Here is an 8,722-nt window from a genome sequence, read left to right as displayed (position 1 = left end):
ACTGCTACATGTCTGAGTATATATGTGGGGTGTACATCGGACAGTACAAAGTGCTCCTGGAGCTGTATCTGAGATCAGTGCCAAAGGCATCTGATCTCGTATATATGTGTAGCCTGAGTGCCTTGTGGCCGGCTAGTCTCATGGCATGCATGGCCGTGAGGGCATGTGCGTCCATGCGTGAGTGTGAGCATGTGGTGGATGGATGGATGGGTGGCATATATATATATATAGGTGAGCTAGCTTACTACCTAAGCTAGGTAGTGGCGTGGGGGACAAGTGGGCATGGGACACCATGCCCATGAGAGATGTGTATGTGACGTGCATGCCTCCTTGTCCCTGGGGCACTTTATAAAACAGTGCCCAGGGACAGATACACTGTAGACAACGTCGCAGTATGACCGTCTCGTCGATGTCTTGTCGGTGTCAGGTCGGGCTGCAGTCGGCAGCCGGCTGGTTGGCGTAGTCGGCAGCCGACTGGCTGGCGCAGTCGGCAGCTGGCTGGCTGGCGCAGTCGGACTGAGGGGCTTTGCTAGCCCCGATGTCTTGAAATATCGTCTTGCCGTCCTCGGGGTACCCGTGGTCGATTACTCCGACAGTAGCCCCCAAGCCTCCGGGCAACTTGGCAAAGTTGGGCGGAGGTTTTTTGGCGAGTGTTCATGGAAATTGTCAAGAAAAAAGACAAAGTTAGTCCATGCAGATATATCAAATGTTTGCTTTTAGCATTGCAACTTTTATGTGGAGGGTGCCGACTCGGTTTCGTCCGAGCCCCCTTAATCTTTTTCGTGTTCCCTCCGCTTTTTGGCTTGTGCTCTTGCTTGCCGAACAGCCGCTCTGCGGTCTGTGGCTAAGAGTGGGCCGCGAAGTGGAGTGTACAGTACTCAGATTCTAGGAGCAGATTCAACCGAGTAGATACTTGTAAAGGAAAACGGCCGGGTCGCCCGAACCGTTTTTCTTCCCGGACGTTTTTCGCGTGGGTGGCCTCCAGCGTTCACCCTTGCTAGCTGGACAGCCGCTCTGCGGTCTGTGCCTAAGAGTGAGCCTTTGGTACTGCGCATGCTACTAAACCGTCTGCGGGAACAAATGTCTTAGGCCAAGCGACCAGCCCCCGGGCCAACTCTGGCTGGCACTGGGGCGAACAGTGATGCAACTGTAATTAAAAAATGCGGAGATAGAACCCGAGCATCGCTTGGGGTTATCCGTGCTTGCGTGATGCAAAAAATATGCGGGCGAGGAGCTCACATTGATTTTCGTGTAGTCGCGGTCGTTGAAGAAGGCCGGCGTGACTCGGCGCTCGCGGAGCGCGTCGGCGCACCCGCTGGGTGAAGCCTTCGAGCCTCCGGGTGCTCGAAGAGGGGTCCCGGCCGGTCAGGCTCGACCGGCCAGGCGGCGAGGCGTCTTGCAGCACCTATCTTCTTCTTTTTCTCTTCTGCCGGCTGTTCGGAGCCGGACAAAATTCTTCTCTTATTTGCAATCTTTCGTGGGGGCGCGCCAGCGCACCCACTGGGTGTAGCCCCCGAGATTCGGGCCGACTGCTGAGCAGTTGGGCCGGATCTCCCGGCAACTACTTTGTCTTCTTTCTCGCAGGGGCGCGTCAGCGCACCCGCTGGGTGTAGCCCCTGAGATTCGGGCCGACTGCTGAGCAGTTGGGCCGGATCTCCCGGCAACTACTTTGTCTTCTTCTTCGCGGGGGCGCATCAGCGCACCCGCTGGGTGTAGCCCCCGAGATTCGGGCCGACCGCTGAGCAGCCGGGCCGGATCTCTCGGCGACTACTTTCTTCTCTCTCGCGGGGGCGCGTCAGCGCACCCGCTGGGTGTAGCCCCCGAGATTTGGGCCGACTGCTGAGCAGTCGGGCCGGATCTTCCGGTAACTACTTTGTCTTCTTCTTCAGCCGGCCGGGTGGGCGGACCCCGACACAGCAGTCGGGCTCTTTGCAGCCAGACAAGCAGCCAGCGGTCGGACGCACACACATTTTTTCTTTCTTGCCAATCGGCCGTGGGCATCCCGCCATCTCAGCCGGTCACTCCTTTTTTTCTTTCTTCAGCCAGCGTGGGCAACCGGTCTTCTTTCCACCGGCCCCATTTTTTTTACAAGCCGTCCTGCAGTTTTTTCTCTTTTTCTAGCCGTCTGTTGACTTTTCTCGAACAGTCGGCTGGGGCGTGACTCGGCGGGGGCGCGAGGCCGGCTGGCGAACTGCAGCTGGATGGATCACGCCAGCAGTCGGCCCTTTTTCCCAGCCGACCGGACAGTATATCAGATGGAAGCTGGTCAGGTGTGCGTATCCAATGCGGTCGGCCAGGCCATGCAGTCGGCCAGACATGCATGTGACCACATGCACGTACCACACGTACGTACATTCACTTTTTCTTTTTTCTTTCCACTCTGTTTCTTTCTTTCTCTCGCTTGTGGATCCGGCAGGAGCGACGAGTGAGACGCGGAGGCGACCGACTGGCGCGCCCAGCAGGCGGGCGGAACACGGAGGCGGCCGGCTGGCACGCCCAGCCGGCGGGCTGGAATCGGGGCGGAGCCGGCGAGGTGAGGGCGGCGAGCAGACGCGGCAGTAGCCGGCTGCATCGGCGAGCCGGGAGCGAAGCAGCCGGCCGGATCGAGACGGCGCGGTGGGCCAGCGGGCGCACGACAAAGAAGGCATGCGGGGGCGGAGCAGGCGGAGGCGGCCAAGATGAGGTCGAGCCGGCCCGACGCGGGCCAGGCATAGGAGGCGGCCTGGAGCTGGCGGATGAGAGCCGGCCGGTTCGGAGCCGGAGCCGGCACGGGCGACAGGCGACCGGGCGGACCCAGCAGCCGGCCCAGGCGGGGAGCCGGACACGACGCAAACCGGCGGCCGGGTTGTAGGGGAGCAGGCAGGCGGCGGAGCCGGCCGTCCGGGTTGCTGGCGAAGCAGTGGAGCCGGTAGGCGGCGGAGTCGGCCGTTCGGGTTGACGGGGAAGGCAGGCGGAGAGGTCCGAAGCCAGCCGGGCATGGGCGCGTGCCGCAGCGGGAGTGGCCGGACCCGGCAAGCCGGCCACGGGGCAAGCAGGGGCTAGCAGTCGGCCAGGCCGGCCGGGTGAGGAGTCGGCATGCGCAGGGGCAGGTAGCCATGGGCGGGGGGCCAGCAATCGGCCAGGCCGGGCGGGCGGAAGCGACGTTGGGGAGCCGGACGCGCTGGAGCCGGCCAAGATGCGCGTAGCAGTCGGTGGAGAGCGGCCAGCGCGCGCAGGAGATGCGGACACGGCCGGGGGTCGCAGCGAAGCCGACGGCGGGGGAGGCTGTGGACAGTGCCGCACGCTCGCGGTTTGGAGAGTGCGATGGGGAGAAGCACAACGTGCTGGTCGAGGACGAGCACCAGGGAGCACCGGTCAGGGCGGTGGAGTTGGAGACCGCTTGCCCGGTTCTGCAGGAGGCAGATGGAAGCGGCTCGGCGGCACAGGCGCGGGGCGTCCAGAGCCAGCAAGCAGGAGGTGGTCCAGCCGGACCGGGTGGTGGCCGGCTGCGCGAGGCCAGAGCGGCGTGAGGCGGCGCAGCAGGAGCTCCTTAGCAGGAGGTGCTGGAGCTGCTGAGCAGCGGAGCTGCGGCGGGTACAGAACTGCAGCCGACGCAGTGGACGCACAAGAGGCGAGCCGTGCATGGCTAGTATCCAGCTAGCGTACGGGATGTGTACAGGTAATCTGACTATTGTCTGTCTCGTGTATGAGAATGGTCTGGGTAGTATCTGTGTAGTGTATGGCCAATGGTTTGACCATTGGTGACTGGCATCTAGCTAGCAAGCATAGATGATATATGGAGGAGTGAGCGTGTGTTTTGGCCGGAGCAAGCCGCAATGCAGAGAGAAGCAAACGCGAGCAGCGCGTGGATGGCCACGGCCGACCGAAACGAGGCCCACGCGCAGCGCGCGCGCGGACTGACGGCCGACGTTGCGGTGGTGATGACGAAGATGGCGAAGCCGACGGTGAGGGCGCGCCGTCCCGCACGGCCGCTCCGGGGGCGGGTCAAAGTCGAGCCCCCGAGCGCTACCGGAGAGACGGCGCGACGCCGCGCCGGAGGCGATGAAGAAAAAAAGGGTCCCGCCCGGACAGCGAAACCAGCAGCAGCGTGGTAGCGTAGTAGTAGTACCGCCCCACGGTGGGCGCCAACTGTCGTGGTATTTCTCACGGGGGGCTTGCGAGTCGACAGATGCCACAAGGGCTTAGTGTGTGGGTAAGACTACTGCTGATAGGACCGGGAGCGGGTATGCGAGTAGCACGCTCTAGTTTACCCAGCTTCGGAGCTCTCCGTAGAGATAATACTCCTACTGCTGCATGTCTGAGTATATATGTGGGGTGTACATCGGGCAGTACAAAGTGCTCCTGGAGCTGTATCTGAGATCAGTGCCAAAGGCATCTGATCTCGTATATATGTGTAGCCTGAGTGCCTTGTGGCCGGCTAGTCTCATGGCATGCATGGCCGTGAGGGCATGTGCGTCCATGCGTGAGTGTGAGCATGTGATGGATGGATGGATGGGTGTCATATATATATATAGGTGAGCTAGCTTACTACCTAAGCTAGGTAGTGGCGTGGGGGACAAGTGGGCATGGGACACCATGCCCATGAGAGATGTGTATGTGACGTGCATGCCTCCTTGTCCCTGGGGCACTTTATAAAACAGTGCCTAGGGACAGATACACTGTAGACGACGTCGCGGTATGACCGTCTCGTCGATGTATTGTCGGTGTCAGGTCGGGCTGCAGTCGGCAGCCGGCTGGCTGGCGCAGTCGGCAGCCGGCTGGCTGGCGCAGTCGGCAGCCGGCTGGCTGGCGCAGTCAGACTGAGAGGCTTTGCTAACCCCGATGTCTTGAAATATCGTCTTGCCGTCCTCGGGATACCCGTGGTCGATTACTCCGACAACGACCTCGATGCACGTGGAGGGGCTAGGATTCCACAGTTGGCACACCCCCATACACGTCATGATGGCACCGAAGGGCATGCTGATGTGGAACTCTTGGGTGGAGCTTCGTAGGGGTTAAAACAGGGCCATGGCCCGCCCTGGATTTTGTCAAAAATAATAATTATGTATGCGCATCTTCGTAGGCTAGCCCACCTACGCATCCTCTCAGACTCATCTTCACGCAAGCTGCGCACGACATCCCCGATTCTCTCTTCCTCTCTTGTGGTCTAGGGAGCACCGACGACTGGAGTGAGCTTCTCGCCGTCTCTCGGAGCTGCTAGCCGCTGCCCGCCGAGATCTTGCATCGGTCGTCGCCAGCCTCCTACCCTGCTCATAATCCTGAGCATCGGCGACAACATATATGTGGTTGTGCGGTCGTGCCGACCGGAAATTTCTGGCGCATGAGCTCCCTGTGTCCATCTGCTCTCCTCTAAAGCTCCAACATCCAGTCTTGCCAACGTCCCTGCTAGGTGCTGGCACCCGAGCCCCCTGCCTGCTGGACTAATTTTTGTTAGGACACATCACACAGCAACAGGGCATCACAGGTAAACTAACATCTTCCTCCAAACTCCCCATTTGGTAAGCAATAGCCTGATTTCTTTTAGTTCCTAACATCTAGTGATTACTAATAGTCTGATCTTCTGCTAGGTCATGGGTAAGGGAAATTAGACTTAGACAAGAACTGTTTTGGTACTTAAAAGGAAAAGAGATGACATAGGTGAAGTTGAGGAAGACCATGTATTTCCCTGGCTTCAATTAGCTAACTTGATGGTGCTTTATGGTTGAATTCTATTTTGGGTGTGCGCAGGGGTGGGGGTGGTCCTTATATATATCAACATTTTCTTTCAACCTCCGCCACTGGCTCTTGAAGCGCCGCACGTCGCCGAGGAGTTCCCGGAGTGGACGGACCACGCCGGTGACGGCGCCTATCACGGCTCAAGATGGCAATGGGGCCTCGAAACCCTATTAGGGAACATGGATGGGCATCTTTTCATCCCCGCGGGGCTGTTGTTGGGCACATTATACAACCCGACATGTTTCGTGGGTTTACACCCGTTTCGGTAGTCCCCGAACCCGAAACCCGGCAATACCCGCAAAATTACATTATTTTTTTACCACCGTAGTCATCTTACCCCCGAAATCTTAGAGGCCTTGATGTGTTCACAAGATTGGGTAAGAAACAAATATAAAGGTGTGTCTTTCTTTATATATCATCATAAAGTTTATCATTATCTTGCTGCAATGTTTCATAAGATGTTCATTACTACTTATTTGATTCTCACAGATGCTGACAATGAATAAGGACAAAGCTTTTGGAGTTGTCTTCAAGACATTCCATAGGGAATGCAGGTGAAGTACAGGTACTTGCAAATTTCATATACTAATCTGCATATTTTTCTCATGTTTAACTTTAGCTTGAGCGAATTTTGATCTTCCCTAGGACTTGGCACTTTGATTTGGCATTGGAAGATTTGAAGATAGTTGTTTGGAGGCTCGGAAATGTGAAAGATGCCATGATGATTCCAACTTTAAAGTGATTTGTGAACTATAAGTTCTATTTCAGAACTTATATAGCTGTTGAACCATCTACTATTGTTTTTTTGTTGAAATTTACTCAAGTTATGCTGCTGAAATATGCTTGTTTTGCTGCTGAAATGTTATTCTTTGTTGCCACTATGTTTGTTTAAATATTTTGAATTTATCATGGGTTCCCCATGGGTTTCCCGAAACCCGATGGGTCTAGGGGACGGGAAGAAAACTAGCCCTGCACACGGTAATGGGGACGGAGACGGGTTTACGATTTTCTCATGGGGATGAGTTTGGAAAGGCAAAACCCGATGGGTTTCGTCCCCGTGTATATGGTGACGAGAGAGTTGCCGTCGTCTACTTTTACAATCTGAGTTACATGTAAGTTCGGTCTGTGATATATATTATTAGGAAAAAAGTAACGCCCACATGTGTGGCATATTACACATCGGCCACACGTCTTCATTACCACTTATTTTGCCACGTGTGAATATATGACATCAGCAAGAATCTTTTTGGTTTTCGGCTTAAAAATGTTTTATCTACTTATTAAAAAAATTGAATTAAAAATCCTTTTCACCATTAAATCTGTCTCGACAAGATCTTCAAAACTAGACCCCATGTTGATATGTTTCGATGATTTTTTTTGCCCAAAAGTTGCATGATCTTTACATTGTAGTTGCCATAGTGCTTAAACTAAAGTTGCCATGTGGCAATTTTAGTTTGTAGAGCATGACAATTTTAGTATTTTGATGATGGCAATTTCTTTGACCATGAAAATTATTTTGTATGAATCATGTCAATTTTAAATGCATGTATCATGACAATTTTAGCTTATGGTTCATGGAAAGTCTAGTTTCTTAATTCCCCATTTTGTAATATGTCAAAATTACTTTTAAATGTAGAAGAAAATAACTGATACATATCATGGCAACTTCAGTGAAAACACCATGACAAGTCATGTGCAATAGACATGGCAACTTTTAACAAAAAATCATCAAATATATTGATATGAGATCTAGTTTCGAAGATCTCGCCGCGAGGGATTTAATGGTGAAAACGGATTTTCAATCGGATTTTTCATTTAAGAGATAAACCATTTTAAAAACTGAAAATCTAAAAAGATTCCCACATGCATGCATGCGGTGATATTGCGCAGTTTGTGTGTTATAGGGCGCGTTGATGAGTTTCGCACCCACCACACGTGTGGGCGTTAGCGTTGTCCTATTATTAAGGGCACTTTTAGGGTACAATGGTGCTATCTTAGAAGTGCCACGTAGGATAAATGATAAGATGAAGGACAGACAACTCATAATAAAAGTCTTGTCTTCTCTTATTTAAGAGAAGACAAGAGATGATCTCTTAGCACAATATGTCTCACCATGTTTTTAGGAATTACTACTAGTTATTGAAGATAAGGCTAAGAGATGACCCATTGTAGACATATTTTTTGTCATTTCTAAATTACATACAAGACTTAAAATAAGACTGTTTTATCAACCATTGTACATGCCCTGCCGATCTCTGGTCTCCGATCTAATTAAGGGAAGGGAAACGTTTAAAAACGTCCGGATGATTTTTGGAAAAACTAGCACAGATGCTCGTGCGTTGCAACGGGAGTAACTTTTGGTGTGGATTCAAATTTAGCGAGAATTGTTTGATCTTGTTCATTTCACCAACTTGCTCGACGCGCATCTTCTTTTAGTCAACTTTGACAAAGCGTCCCTTCTTTTGCCCAACCGTGACAAATTCTATATCTATATCGATAGAGGAAGGTAAAAAAAATTGAAAAAAAAATCTAGTGCACTCCATATCTTAAAAAGTCACAAATATGGTTACTCACCCTGCCAAAAAAGGTTACTATCCTCTCTAATGATTGTTCTTGTGAAAGTGTAAAAATAATGTAATTGTCGCCGTGTCTGCTAGAGTTTCACTAAAAGGGAAAAAAGGAAAATTAGCTAAAATCAGGAACCGAGGAAGAAAATTATGAAACTTAGAAACATTTGTTCAAAATTGTACAATTAAAAGCTTGATTTTATCTAAAAATCAGATTAATAATAGAAAGTTCAAATATAAAATAAAATGAAATAATGTTGGATTTCCTACTAATTAATTTCGTGATATGCATATATATGCCCGCTTTTTAAATAGGAAGGCAATCAGGGACAATAATTATCCCCATGTGCATCTTGCTTTTTTTAGATCTGGATCTCCGCTTTTAAATAGGAAAGCAATCAAGCTACACTAATTAAATCATTGCCTTTCCGTGGAGTCAA

The sequence above is a fragment of the Triticum urartu genome, chromosome 5A (genome assembly GCF_056163025.1).
Source record: "Triticum urartu cultivar PI428250 chromosome 5A, HENAU_Tu73, whole genome shotgun sequence".
Lineage (NCBI taxonomy): Eukaryota > Viridiplantae > Streptophyta > Magnoliopsida > Poales > Poaceae > Triticum > Triticum urartu.
Note: the sequence above shows the minus strand (reverse complement) of the source record.